Source organism: Canis lupus, chromosome 17 (assembly GCF_048164855.1).
Source record: "Canis lupus baileyi chromosome 17, mCanLup2.hap1, whole genome shotgun sequence".
NCBI classification, from domain to species: domain Eukaryota; kingdom Metazoa; phylum Chordata; class Mammalia; order Carnivora; family Canidae; genus Canis; species Canis lupus.
The window spans coordinates 59,674,696-59,689,242 of record NC_132854.1 but is presented as its reverse complement, the minus strand read 5'-3'; the positions used below and the strand labels follow the sequence as shown (position 1 = coordinate 59,689,242).

The 14,547-nt window shown below is 35.4% G+C and overlaps 1 long non-coding RNA gene and 1 other non-coding gene across 2 annotated transcripts; one reads left to right on the top strand and one right to left on the bottom strand.

The window, feature by feature from the left end:
• Positions 1-215: 215 nt before the first annotated feature.
• LOC140608219 (uncharacterized) lies at positions 216-12,938 on the bottom strand. The gene is made up of 3 exons (XR_012010243.1): positions 12,229-12,938; positions 9,243-9,409; positions 216-2,345 (listed from the first exon to the last, which is right to left on the bottom strand). It is a non-coding gene; the product is annotated as an uncharacterized lncRNA (long non-coding RNA).
• Positions 12,939-13,857: 919 nt separating this feature from the next.
• Positions 13,858-13,963, top strand: LOC140608494 (U6 spliceosomal RNA). The gene has a single exon (XR_012010517.1). It is a non-coding gene; the product is annotated as a U6 spliceosomal RNA (small nuclear RNA).
• Positions 13,964-14,547: the final 584 nt, after the last annotated feature.

The following is a 14,547-nucleotide window of genomic DNA, read 5'->3' as shown; positions in this document are numbered from 1 at the left end:
GTGTCTCAAGATTGAGAGCCAGGTAAAGCTGTATCACCTCCTACAACCTATTCTTAGAAGTCATGCAGCATCATACCCATTGGATTCTGTTCATTAGTGAAAAATCACTACTGCCATACACATTCTAGAGAGGGGAATTACACTCTTATCTTTTAAGGGAAAGAGCATCAAAGAATTTGCAATGTGCTTAAAATCACCACACATTATACAGATAAACAGATTTATAAACAATGTATTATATATTAAAAGTGTTTAAACATAAGAAACCAAATATTGTCTTTTGATATCAGAATGAGATACAAAATTGCAGACATTCCATTGTTACAGCAAAGCTAATTCTAAACCAACCCAGTAGGCAGTTGGTCTCATAATCTTTCCTCCTCCTCCCTTCTGACCATTCTCCCCACTCCAGGCCAGGCCCCCTATACAAGATACCTCTCTCTCCCAATCCAGGCAGGACCCCCCCACAGTGGCTATACTTCCAAAGTGATGATCAGGTCCTAAAAGTTTTTGCTGTTCCTTCCTTGAATTATCCCTGACTTTGTACCTCACTAGATCACTGGGAAGGCCATCAGTGACATGTCTTTACTTCTCAGGGTTAACAAGCAAAATGCTATAGAGAGTATCCCAATAAAGTATTTTATAACAAATTCATGTTACATAATTAAGATGACATTTCTTTAAAAGAGCTATGTTTTTAGGTATCAGGATCTTGACTTAGGCTTGTTTACTCATAAAACTCAGTAGTTCCAAAAGGGATGTGAGATTTTAGGTATCTAATAAGAATCTGCATGTTGCCTTGAAGGTGATAAACCATTTGATGATTTTATGCAAAATTTAAATGACTGTTCTTCCATGTTTACAAGGCACAGTGCATTATTTTTCTTTAAAACCAGTACACATAATTATTTGCTTGGTAAAGAGGCTCAAGAGTTCTCTAAGGAAGTGAAAATACTACCTTTCTTTGAGTAATCAAAATAAAAAAATCTTTTCTTATAACCTAGTATATTTTTAAATTCTCCTAAAGCTGATATTATAATTTATACATATTTGATGTTCTCTTAGAAAGATTTCATTTACGACTTAGAAATAAATAGTGCTTTCTTGGCTTAGAAATAGAATTTTAATAATTCATGCTCTCCTGAGGGCTAATACCTCTACATGTTTTGGTCATTCTGCATAATTATTTATAGTTCTATTGAGTCAGAATCACATTGTGGGAATATATAGTATGGAATACAAATTTTAAAATAAGCACATCTAGATAATGAGCAAACATATATTTATGAACCCCTCTATGTATTTCGATTTTTGAAGAAGCATACATGTTTTAAAAAGTAAAATGAATAAAATATATCTTTGTTTTTAAAGGTTCTTATACAGCAATGATAAAAAAGAAACTGACACAGCATTCACATTAAACTAATAGACTTTGTTATCAGGCCCCAAACTGTTCCTAATTCTGTGATTTCATAGCTACCATGGAGGCAGCCCAAAGGAGCTTAAGTAAACATTTTTAAATTACGTAATGAGATTCTGAGGGAGGAAGAACCCCAACCATACTGCGCCATATAGTTTTACAGATGCTATTTCCCTGCATGCCAGGATGCTTATTACCCTATCTATAGAATGACTTCATAGTAATGATAACATGAAAGAAAATTAACATAGGCAAGCAAGTCTGTTTCTAAGGCATTGAGAATGAAAGCAAGGTTGAGGTAGTTATTTCAAAGTAGTTATCTAGTAAATGTTTTTCTTGACTATAAGCTAAGCATTTAGGAAGCATTTTGGAAAGTGCTATAGTGAAAATGGCACATTAAGCAATAAATCCAATATGATTTCAATAAAGAAATAAATTCAATAAGTAAAATAGGATACTGCTAGCTTATAGTAATAATGCTCTATTTACCACTACATTAAGAATTAAATACAATCTCACCTTTTTTTTTACTAAGTAAAATAATTTGGATCCTTCCTTATACTATTTTTCTTCACCTTTGCATGTGTTCAAAATATAATTTATTTTAAAAGAAATATTGCCAAAGTCAATAAAAAATACATTTCTTCACCAGCTGAGTAAGCATCACAGAGAAGACAAAGAATATTAGATCTTTGAGGCAGTAAAGTTATTAATGTGAGTATATGAGCAAAATTGCAATTTTATCAAATTCAATTACACACGGAGTCTCCCCATCAGATTGACAAAGATTGAAGATAAGTGTTAGTAACTAGTGTTGCTAAGAAGGTGTTCAAATTTACAATCACGTTTATTACTATATTACCTTTCTTGGGTCTTAAAAATGTCCAAATCTTTGATACAGTAGTTCCACTTCCAGGAACCAATCCTAAAAAAAATAAATACAAAGTCAAAGATTTATATATATTCACTACAGTATCTATACGGAGGAAAAAATCTGAATATTCAAAAGTAACGGAGTGGTTAAATGAGACATGATGATCAATCTAATGGAATATTATGCAATAACTAAAACTACTTAGGGCCACAGAAAAATACTAATAGAGTAATTCAATGTATAGTTAAATTTTTTAGGTTGTAAAACTACTTCTCATTTATTTGAAAATGCACTTATATGCATAGAAAAAGGATGGGGAAAATATATCAAAGTGTGATTATGGTAATTTTACTTTTCCTTTTTAGAAAATGAGCACAAATTATTTTTTAACAATCAGAAAAATAAATCATTAAAATTAAAAGATCTCCTCCCAAATATGTAAATCAAATGACATACATTTATATTCTTACAACACTAGGATATTTAATAAAGTAACACATCATATTAGTTACTCTTTATTAGTACTTTCTCATTTTGTATGTTTACAACAACGTCTACCAGTGAATAATCTCTGTTTTTTAAAATCAAATTAGAGGGGATCCCTGGGTGGCTCAGAGGTTTAGTGCCTGCCTTTGGCCCAGGGTGTGATCCTGGAGTCCCGGGATCGAGTCCCACGTCAGACTCCCAGCATGGAGCCTGCTTCTCCCTCCTCCTGTGTCTCTGCCTCTCTCTCTCTATGTCTATCATGAATAAATAAATAAATAAATCTTTAAAAAAAATCAAATTAGATAAAGTGTAGGCAAGTAGAGAGTATTACATGAATGGTATATTCTGAAAGGTAGCCTTTGGTGGAAAAGTTGATTTAAGAAAAATTTAGTATAGGGGAGCCTAGGTGGCTCAGTCAGTGAAGGTTCTGCATTGGGCTCGGGTCATGATCCCGGGGTCCTAGAATCAAGCCCCACATGGGGCTCCCTGCTCAGCGGGGAGTCTGCTTCTCCCTCTACTGCTCTCCCTGCTTGTGCTTTCTCTCAATATATCAAATAAATTAAAATCTTTAAGAAAAAATAAAAATTTAGCATAGTCAAAATCCATCTGTAAAGCTATAATGGCTGGATCTATTTTATAAGTTTTATAACAGTATACTTAATATTTTTTTATTCTAAATTGTGGTAAAAAACACATAGCATAAAATTTACCAACTTAACTACTTTTAAATGTACAGTTCAGTAGTACTAAGGAATTCACACTGTTGTGTATAAAGGTGTTTTTATAAAAATAATAAATGTTCATAAAAATAATACAGGTTCACTTATAAGTAATTTAAACAATAGAGAAAGTTACAGGAACATTTAACAGATTTTGCCATCAATTTTAAATGAATGTTGCTGTAGGCATATTTCTATGCATTTATATAAATATATTTAAGATCAAACGTATACTATAAGTTAAAAAGTATTAAATGTGAAGTAATTTGGTAGTGATAAAATAAACTGAAGGAATTGCTGAACTTTTAGGAAAATGTTTCTTTACTACAAGAGATCTTATTTCCTAAAATATCTGAAGTTTAAAAAAGAGTTTGGAGACCTTTTTTATCTATGTTTCAAGTTCAGAAATGCTAATAGACTCTGCTATGAAAAATATATTTTTACATCATCCTTATTTTTACAAAGTCACGGTTTTAATGTTTATTAAAACAAGGCTTAATGTTTATTTAATGTTTATTATGTTAATTATAATCCTAATTTCTTTGATGATTTGGTCTCAATCTGTATCTTAATCCAGTGCTTACAATCTGGCTTGATTCTCAATATCCTACTTAATTAATTTTGATTGATCAGTTATTTGCTCTTCACTAAGTAGTTGTTTTCTTTTCTTTTTTTTTCCTACAAGGATCCATGGATTCTGTGTTTGCCTTTTTCATCAATTCTCAAATGAACTTATTTAGATGTAATGGTTTGGGGTCACGCTGCCTTTGCCTTGAAACTGCACAGACATTTTTCCTTTGTTTTCTGGCTTTGAATATTGCTTAGAGGAAGTCTAAGGCCAGCACGATTTCCTCCCTCTTGATAAGTTATTTAGCTTTCTGCCTGGAAGTCTGAAAAGTTTTTCCTTCATTCTTTATGGTTAGTAGCTTAACCAGGATATGCCACAATACTGAATACTACATGTCCATTATTTTCTGCAGATTCAGTTCTTTCGTTATTTTGTGGAAATTCTCTTCTGTTGCATCTTTATGTGCTTTTCCTGATTCACTTGTATTATGTACTCAGGGAGATGAATCAGGCTTATGTTATCTTTGTCTCACATATGATTTTCTTTGCAATGACTTTGGTCTACTTTTCTCTTATATTCACTGAAATTTATTCAATTCATTTGTCAACTGGAATTTATTGAGTGCTAGCACCAGTGGTAAATAAGATCATAATCCTGCCATGAATAAGCTTTCAGTTAAGGACTGGAGAGGGAGAAATAAACTTACAACAATGTCAAGTAGTAATAAGAACCCCAGGTAAGAAATTGGAAGGATAGGGGAAGGAATTGTGCATTTTAGATGGAATGTAAGAGCAAGCCTCTCTCTGTAAAATGACATCTGGGAAGAGCTCTAAATGAAGTGAGGCAGTAAGCCAGCGAAAGACCTGGGCAATCCAGATGCAGAAAAAGAGAAAGTACAAAAGTCCTATAGTGGGAAAGTGGTATGTTCAAGACAGAATCGTTAGAACCAAATGAGTAACCAGAAAGTGGTGAGAGATGAGACAAAAGAAGTAGACAGGACAGATCACAAAAGGGGTTGTCAGCCCTAGGGAGGAGGCTGAATTTTGTTCTAAGTGTGATAAGAAGCAGGGAAATGATGTATGCTTCAAAGGAGTTATTCTGGTTGCCGCTAAATATTTCAACAGCGATAACTGAGTATAAAGAATTGGTCAGATAGGTGCTGTAGAACTGAAAATGCAAAAAGGGAGCACTGAAATAAGAGCGTTAACTTCAGGAAGCAGCCACTACCTTTAGTACTGGATAAACACAAGGAAGACCTGAAGTTAATAGGGGAGACTCAGCAGAGCTGGAACCCTGGCCTCAGAAGACATAGGGTATGTTGGGGCTGGTTCTAGGAGAGTGAAAAATAGTTGAAATTTGGAGCTGACTGCCACTGTGAGGGTGAAGGTCCATAACTAGGGCAACCTTGACAGGTGCAGAACGCCAACAAGAAGTAGTGAGTTCTTCTCCCTTCTCTTTTTGATTTTCAGTCTTTCTCTAACACACTTTATTACCAGAATGCAGCAAGAATTCAGCTGGCAAAATAGAAATGTAGTTTGCAGAGTCTCATCCTAGCATCACAAAATGTATGAGTGTGGAAGGGTTTATTATTAAGAGATAACAGGGGATCCCTGGGTGGCGCAGCGGTTTGGCGCCTGCCTTTGGCCCAGGGCGCGATCCTGGAGACCCGGGATCGAATCCCACGTCAGGCTCCCGGTGCATGGAGCCTGCTTCTCTCTCTGCCTCTCTCTCTCTCTCTCTCTCTCTCATGAATAAATAAATAAAATATTTAAAAAAAATAAAAAAAAGAGATAACAGCTTAGTAGCTGGCACAGAAAGGAATTAAGGATGACTTCTAGATTTTTGTCTTGAGCAAAGGGATGAAAATATTGTCATTTATTGACCTATGGGAAGACTTGGAGAGAAGTAAATTGAGGGGGAGAAGAAAATTAAGAGGTTTTGAGTGTATTAACTTTGACGTCCCTACTAGCCATCTAAGTGCAGTTCCTAGGTAGGCAGTTGGACAGGAGTTCAGAGTTCAACAGTGATAAGAGGGCTAGAGTATAAATTTTAGGATTCCTAAGAACATCTGCATTAAAAAAAATTTTTTTTGATGAGATGATCCAAGGAAAATAAATGTTGATGGAGAAGAAAAAAAGGGATGAGGAATATGCTGGTGTCCCAAACACCTAAGAAGAAAATGATCTAGCAAGAACGTAATCCGTGATTTCAACAAGCGCGGTTAGGTGGGGTTGTGGAAACAGTAATTGTAATTGGAATGGACTGAAGGGATAATGTAAGGCGAGGAAGTGGAAACTACAAGCACGGTCTTTGAACAGTTTTGTTATAAAGGGGAGTAGAAAAATGGGCTTAGTAAGGAGAGGGGGACATGAGGTGATGCTGTATTTAGAATGGGAAACATTACAGTATGTTTACTGGTTAGAATCATCCAGTAAAGAGAGAAAATGAGGATGCAGGAAATGGAGGAGATAATCACAGGAACACAACCATTGACTTTATAAGAAAACATGGAATGGGGGCACAGGGAGGGGGTGAGCATGCTTATTTAGGAACAGGGATAGTTAATCCTTTATAAAGGAAGACCAAATAAATACAGAGGAGGAGAAGTTGGTAGACGGGGTTAGGAAAGAGGAGTTTCTTGTGACAGCTTCTATTTATCAATAAGAGTCTGAAGTCAAGAGCGGGGAGATGAGAGAGACTTAGAAGAGATGAGGCGTAATCATCTAGGAGAACAGAAGAATAAATGGACTAGGGGAATGTGCTGGGGTTGCCAGTCTTCCTTTATGTTGATAATTTGATTTCCAGCTATGTTTCATTTCTTGATATTCCAAGCGTATTTGTTTTGTCTTTTTTTTTTTTTTCGTATTTGTTTTGAAATAATAGTATTATTTTGGTCTTCATTGGCTTAGGTTGTGAACATTTTTTTTTTCAAAAGATTTTATTTACTTATTCATGAGAGACACAGAGAGGCAGAGACACAGGCAGAGGGAGAAGCAGGTGCCATGCAGGGAGCCCGATGCGGGACTCAATCCCAGGACCCCGGGGTCATGACCTGAGCCAAAGGCAGACGCTCCACCTCTGAACCACCCAGATGTCCTGAACGTTTTTTGTTTTATTTATTTATTTACTTTTTAAAGATTTATTTATTTATTCATGATAGACAGAGAGAGAGAGAGAGAGAGACAGGCAGAGGGAGAAGCAGGCTCCACGCCAGGAGCCCAACACGGGACTAGATCCCGGGACACCAGGATCGCGCCCTGGGCCAAAGGCAGGTGCTAAACCACTGAGCCACCCAGGGAGCCCCCATTTTTTGTTTTTAAAGGAATTTTTACTGTTTGCTTTTCTTGTATTATAAGATATTTAGAGAGGAAGATTTTGTGATCTGCTTTTATTCCCGATCTTTATCTGGAAGTCTAGAATAATATTTTTAAATAGATTGCACTTATTTTTTTCAGCTCACCCTATATATAAGAATGTAACAATAAGATGTCATGGTAGTATTATATATCAATAGCCACGGTTTACTGAATGCCTATGTGCAATGAGTGCTAGGGACTTCACATACATGACTTCTAGAACTTATAGTAAGCCTATAAGGTAAGTACTATTGCCAGTTATTTCCACAAGAAACCTTTTTTATTAGTGATGTCAGATTACAGAATCTTACCTGAAGCTCACACTGACCAAAATAAACAAGGTAAGAACAAATTTTTCTCTTTTGTGTTTTTAAAAAAATGAGCACATAAGAGACTATTCTTTTTGAAGTACAAAAAAAAAAAAAAATAGTTTGCAAAAGGGCACCACACAAATTAAGAGCAATTTTATGGACAGCTTTTTGACACTATATCATTAAGCTCTTGGTGGGAGAGGTGCTACTTAAGTGACAAATTCAAGGAACCTGGTAAATTAATTGAACTGCCCTTCCTCTAACCATCTCCATCATCCATGAACATACTGAGAGCCTGCTATCTTAAAATCATTACTAAATTATATTAAGCCATTATAATTTTACAACTCCTAGGAGATGTATCAGTATTTGCTTTGGAAACTCCATTATTTGAACTTAAGTAATATCAAACTTTTCTATTGGTCAGCAATATTTAAATTCATGTGATGACACTGAAAACATATCATTGGGATATAAACATATATCCATGACAAGTAATGGATTTCTTTTTCTGATTATAAAAGTACAAGTGAAGAAAATTTTGAAAATATGTAAATAAAGTAAGTAAACATCTTTTGTAAAGGACAGCAAGAAAAAATAACCAATAATTTTTATTTACAGGCAACTGACTATTGAGGTTGACATATTTCCATGCAATTAAGCTTAGGAAATTTAAAGTACTTGAGTATGCTGCTTTTTTTCATAGCAATATATCAGAAGTATTTCCTGAAGTTATTTAAAACTCCTCAGAGACATTTTCAATGGCTGCATAACATTCCTTGAGTAGTATTTCCTTAAGCGCTCATTTAAGCAATTTTCCTTAGTTTCTTATAAGCAATGTTGCTATGAACTTTTTTTTTTGCTATGAACTTTTTTTATGCTTAAATCTGTTTTAGCATTTCAGATTATTTCCTAAATTAGAATAGATTCCTAGAAATGAGCTTAAGAGGCCAATATTTTTAAGATTCTTCATCTTGTAAAAATTTTGCTATAAGAAATCTTTTAATTTTCTACATACTTTTATACTGAAAATAAATCTAAAAGAAAAATTTATGTGGACTACCTTTTAAAATTAGGCTAATATTTAAGTTTAGGTTTAAATATTTTACCTTCCTTAAAGGAAGAAATTCATTCTTCAAAATATGTACTTTTGGCAGGTTCAAAACTTACACTTCATTTGAAGATGTAAGTTTAAATATATACTTACTTCAGCCTAAGGTATCACCGTCTTTTTTCTTATTTTCAGATATGCTTACCCAACAGTGCCTTAGCCCAACTGATCACCAGTCTAATCTCACAAGTATACCACTATGATATAGATGTACACATTCATCTGTGGATAGAATCTAAATAAAATTGCAGGCCAAGGCCATTCCCAAACTAAGTAAATTTGGCACAAGAATTTTAAGAGTGCCTAAATTAATGCTATAATTCTGTTGTTCTAGACTGAAATACAGAGCCTGTGAACAGAGGAAGTTCACCTAATTTTAAAATTAATTCAGCGGCACCTGGGTGGCTCAGTGGTTGGGCGTCTGTCTGCCTTTGACTCAGGTCATGATCCAGGGGTCCTCGGATGAGTTCCATGTTGGGCTCCCCACAGGGAGCCTGCTTCTCCTCCCTGCTTATGTCTCTGCCTCTTCCTGTGTATCTCTCATGAATAGATTTTTAGTGAAATCTTTAAAAAATAAAATAAATAAATAAATTTAGACTGGTGATGGAACTGCAAAACTTGAGAAAATATTCAGAAGAAATCTAGCCTAATAAAGGATTATTGCTTTATAATAGCTATCATTTATTAATTCACTCATCAAATACTAATTGAACATCTTTTATGTGCCAAACACTTGTTAGGTGCTGGAGTCAACTGAAAAAAGATAGAGGTCTGTCCTCCTGGAAGATATAGTCTAGTGGGAGAGACAGAGAAAAGCAAATGAATAAATAGTCCTAAACTGTAATCTAAGCACTTCCCTTACCAATATTACTTATATGGTAATACTTATAAAGAAATGATTTGGGTTCTACTCCAAGAGTTTTTGAAGTTGTATTACTGAGAAGAAAAAAGTTAGATTTAGAATTATTAGGAAGTATAGGTATCTCTACATACATATAGGTATCTCTATAGATCTTTTAGGACTAGTCATTAGCATCCCCTCCAAAAGAAAGGATAGACTAGGATTCCTAGATTTCGGCCCTCCCTTCATTACTCTCTATACTCTGGTCTGACCCAATCTCCGACGTAGCACATTGTAGTAGAAAGTAAAACATCCCAAATTTGGGAAGTAAGAGAACCTGTTTTAGCAAGTGACGGTGCTAAAGGGATTGAAAACCTTAGGTGAGATATTTCATTTTCCAGAATATCAGTTTCCTTTGCAAAATGATGTATTTTGACTAAATGATCTCTAAAATCACATCAGGCTTTAAAATTCACTGTCTATGCATCTCTCTGTTAAACATCTCTTCCATGGGGTGCCTGCATGGCTCAGTTGGGTAAGCGTCCGCCTTTGGCTCAGGTCATGATCCCAGGGTGCTGAGATTGAACACCACATTGGGCTCCCTGCTCAGTGGGGAGTCTGCTTCTCCCTCTGTCCCCGACCTTGCCCGTGTTCTCTCTCTCTCTCTCTCGCTCACTCTCTGTCTCTCAAATAAATAAAATCTTAATCTTTTCCATTATGCTCCTATTTATATTGGGGATGGAGAAGAAATAGTTGGAAAGAATAAAACTGATTCCTGTTCAATAGAGATAAAGGATTTATAGTTTTTAGTGACCATTTTTTCAAGTTATTGAATACTTTTTAAAATGTTCTTAATATCTGCACAGCATTCCAACATAAGGATATACCAAAATGTATTTATCCATTTATCCATGCCTTCATTCTAAAGATTTTTTCCCCAGTTTCTGCAATGTTGTAAAGGATATTTTAGAACCTATACTTGTCTACTAGTACTCAAAATACTAGTACAAGCTTTCTCTTTTGTATTATTCCTTTTGTTTGAAAAAAAAAATCCTTCTATCTACTCTTCTAAAAAAAATTCCTTCTATCTACTCCAGCCTTTACATGGCTTTCTGTTAATATAAAAACTCCACTTTGGACAATGTTATAGAGCCTATCCTTTCTCCTTCCAAAAATAGTATCATCCCAGACTGAGGGCCATATTTCTGCAGCTCTCCTGCAGTAAAAGAGAAGTAAAGCCAATTCCATGCCTGCAATCAAGTCTGGATAATGTATATTTTAGCTTTAACAAAGTTGAAATCTCTAAGATTAAAGCCCCAACAGCAGACAGATAGGCAAAGGTTCATTTCTGTTAGCTATACCAAAAATGTGATTTAGTGTGTTAATTATGACAAAGATTACTACGAATTTTGGTGATTTTGCCATGATCCTGAACTTGCTATAATATTAGCTATTACTACATTGAAACATTAGAGCATAAACATACAAGTAGGAGAAATAAAATTTAAGGTGTAACTACTAAATTCAGTGAACGATTATATGATCTGCTACTTTTTTTGTAATATGATACATTATTTCAATAGATATCACCTTATGCATTAGCATTGGTACTTTTCCACCCATGAGTAAAGAAATCAGAAATTTAAAATTACCCTAAAAAATATTCTGAGTTAAAAACCCTTTCAACTTAGTAATTATTGTTTAGGGAAAAAATGGAACCTCTGTTGTGCCTCTTGGATTGCCTCTTTGGTGCAAATATCTTTTTTAAAAACTCAAGGACCTCTATAGAATCAATTTGGAATCCAAAGAACACTCACATTAACAATTATTTCTTGGGATCCCTGGGTGGCGCAGCGGTTTGACGCCTGCCTTTGGCCCAGGGCGCGATCCTGGAGACCCAGGATCGAATCCCACGTCAGGCTCCCGGTGCATGGAGCCTGCTTCTCCCTCTGCCTGTGTCTCTGCCTCTCTCTCTCTCTCTCTGTGACTATCATAAATAAATTAAAAAAAACAAACAATTATTTCTACCAATAGCTCCATAGCTATTGACATTATATCAATTGTATCAAATGACATTATATCGACATTATAGTCATCAATAGGAGAATTTTAGTGACAGGATCTTTGAGGTCATGTAGTCCAACTCTCATCTTACAGATGAGGAAAGTAAAGCCCAGAAAAGTTTTTATTAGTCATTAGCAGTAAGTTTGGAGTGGGCAGGGGCAGATGCGGGATCCTAACACTCTCTCTCAGCCTAATATATACCAGAGGGTATTAGGTTATAAGTACAGTACAGCACGTAGCTAACAGATGAACAAATCTAAGAAAGAGATCTGATTTGTATCCTTCGTATATATTTTCCCCTAAAGATTCTTGTTGGATGATCCATTCCACCTTAATCTGTTAGCACAGACACAAAATTATACAAATTAATGCTTGTGTGAAATAAAACCCAAGAGAGTAGTTGGAGTTAATTTGCCAGAACTACATTGTTGCATAGCCCCTGGGGTGAAGATTTATGTATATCCATATGTATACATACCTGGAGCTTCTTAATCCTGCTTCAGGAAATGCCATTTACATACATTACAATGTAAATAGTGCCCAATGGAGTTGTGCATCATAGGGACACTGCAAATACAAGTTTTGTGTATTAATTTAGGGTAGGCTAATTGCCATACCAGATCAACTCCAAAATATATAATGGCTCAAATTATATCTGCCATAGTAAGAAAGTTTCTTGCTAAAAATAAACAAGTAGTTTAGTACTCAGTTTCCAAGGTGTTCTAGGACCTCGGCTTTCAGTACCAAGCTTCCAGAATCTCCTGATGGGGTCTTGTCTGTTCCAGGCCATTAGGAGGGGAGTTTTTTAGGAGACTCAAAAGTAGTGCATGTTATAACTGCCATTCTTATTCCATTGGCTCTAACTTGGTCACATGCCCACACCTGCCTACAAGGGAGGCTAGGAATAGTTTATCTGTGTGGCCAATAAGAAATGAGAACATAGATTTGTAAGGCTAGCTAAGAGTCATTTGTTCACTTGGGTGCTCTTTCTCTCTCTACACCCACACCCCTACACACAAACTCTGAAGTGGACACCAAAAAATACACTCACATGGTTATTCTTCAAATAGAAATAAACAGTGAAAGAAAGGGGCTTTTATTTAAGAAGTACATTCACCTCTACCCTTTCCTTCCTTCAGGTGGTACCCTAATTAACACATAACAATAACCCAACTGGAAACTGAAATCTAAAAAGGAGGAAAAAGGAAAATTTTTGCAACTATTGCGTGTGTGTGTGTGTATTTTAGGGACACAAGACCACCAAGTTCCTCTTTTTAACTACATTATTAGTAAATAATGTTTGAAAAATATTCAACTTCTTAAACAACAAAAATAGCAATTCCACAAATGAAGGTGGCAGTAAGTGTAGTGGGTTTTTTCCTTTGGATAAGTTGTCATTGTAATTCTCAAACTATTCTTAATCACTCAGTTTTTAATAGAAGCACTGCATGGCCGCACTTCTGAAATCATAAACAGGAAGTGTGATATATAAATGTCAGTAAAACTAAAACTCAATTCTATGGCTTGATATTTTTCTTCTCCGCCATATTTTCATGTTAATATTTGATGTTGTATGTACTTAGAATAATGATATGAAGGCAAATAGTAATATTACCTGACAAGTTTTCTTTGACAACCTAACACTTTGGGGCTTGGGGGAAATATGCAGAGCAACCCATAAGTTGTAGATTTCCACAGAGGAAGAAATGGGAATGATCCAGAAATTGCTATTAGTTTGGCATCCTTAGAAACTGCTTTTTCGTTTAGGTTGCCCAACTTTATTATGGCCAGAAGATAGTACATATGGACAAAGAAGTTAGAGAGTACAGGACTCTTCATCTATTTAAAAATCCATTATAGAAAATAGTCTTATACTTTGTATATTCTTATTCTGACACCTCAACAATTCCTTGAATGTGTTCTACTCCATTAATTCTTTCATGAGACAACTAAGGAGTACAGCAAAAATCAGGATATTATCTCTGGTTCCTCTCTATGAAGAAATAAAGGATCTTTGTAGGATTGGTGATATTTTCTACATAACACTATTTCAGTTTCTTTGCTACATGAACATCTCTATGGAAATCTCTTTATGTGAAGAGATTCAGTGCTCGCTTCAGCAGCACATACACTAAAACTGAAATAATACAGAGAACGTTGGCATGGCCCCTGCACAAGGATGATCTGAAATTCGTGAAGCATTCCATAACAAAAAAAGAAAAGAGATTCAAATTGACCAGTCTAGAACTTTTACATTAACTATTTCTGGAGAAACGTACCAACATATAGATACTTCTGTAACTTTAAAATGTTTTTTCTTTAGGCAACAGTTTCTTAATTTATTCTTAAACTAAGCACTGAAGAAAACGATTTTACTCAAAGTCACATAATATAGGAGTGAAATAGCAAAAAATAGTTCTATCTATGTATCCAAACTCCCTTTCAAGGCAGATCCCAATGTCCAGAGAATGTCTTAAAAGGAGGTAGCCTGCCCATCAATTATCTAGCTTTCTACAGCACGTGAGGCGCTGTTGAGCAGCATACACAATATATAAAAATTGAGGTATTCTATTTTTTATTTATATTCTTATAGATTTATTTTAGAGAGAGAGCAAGCGCAAACGGGGGTAGGGGGGTGGGTAGGGTAAAGGGACAGGGAGAGAATCTCCAGCAGATTCCCTGCTGAGCATGGAGCCTGACTTAGGGCTCAATCCCACCCTGATATCATGACCTGAGACAAAATCAAGAATTGGATGCTCAACCAACTGAGCCACCCAGGCGCTCCAAGAATTTGAGG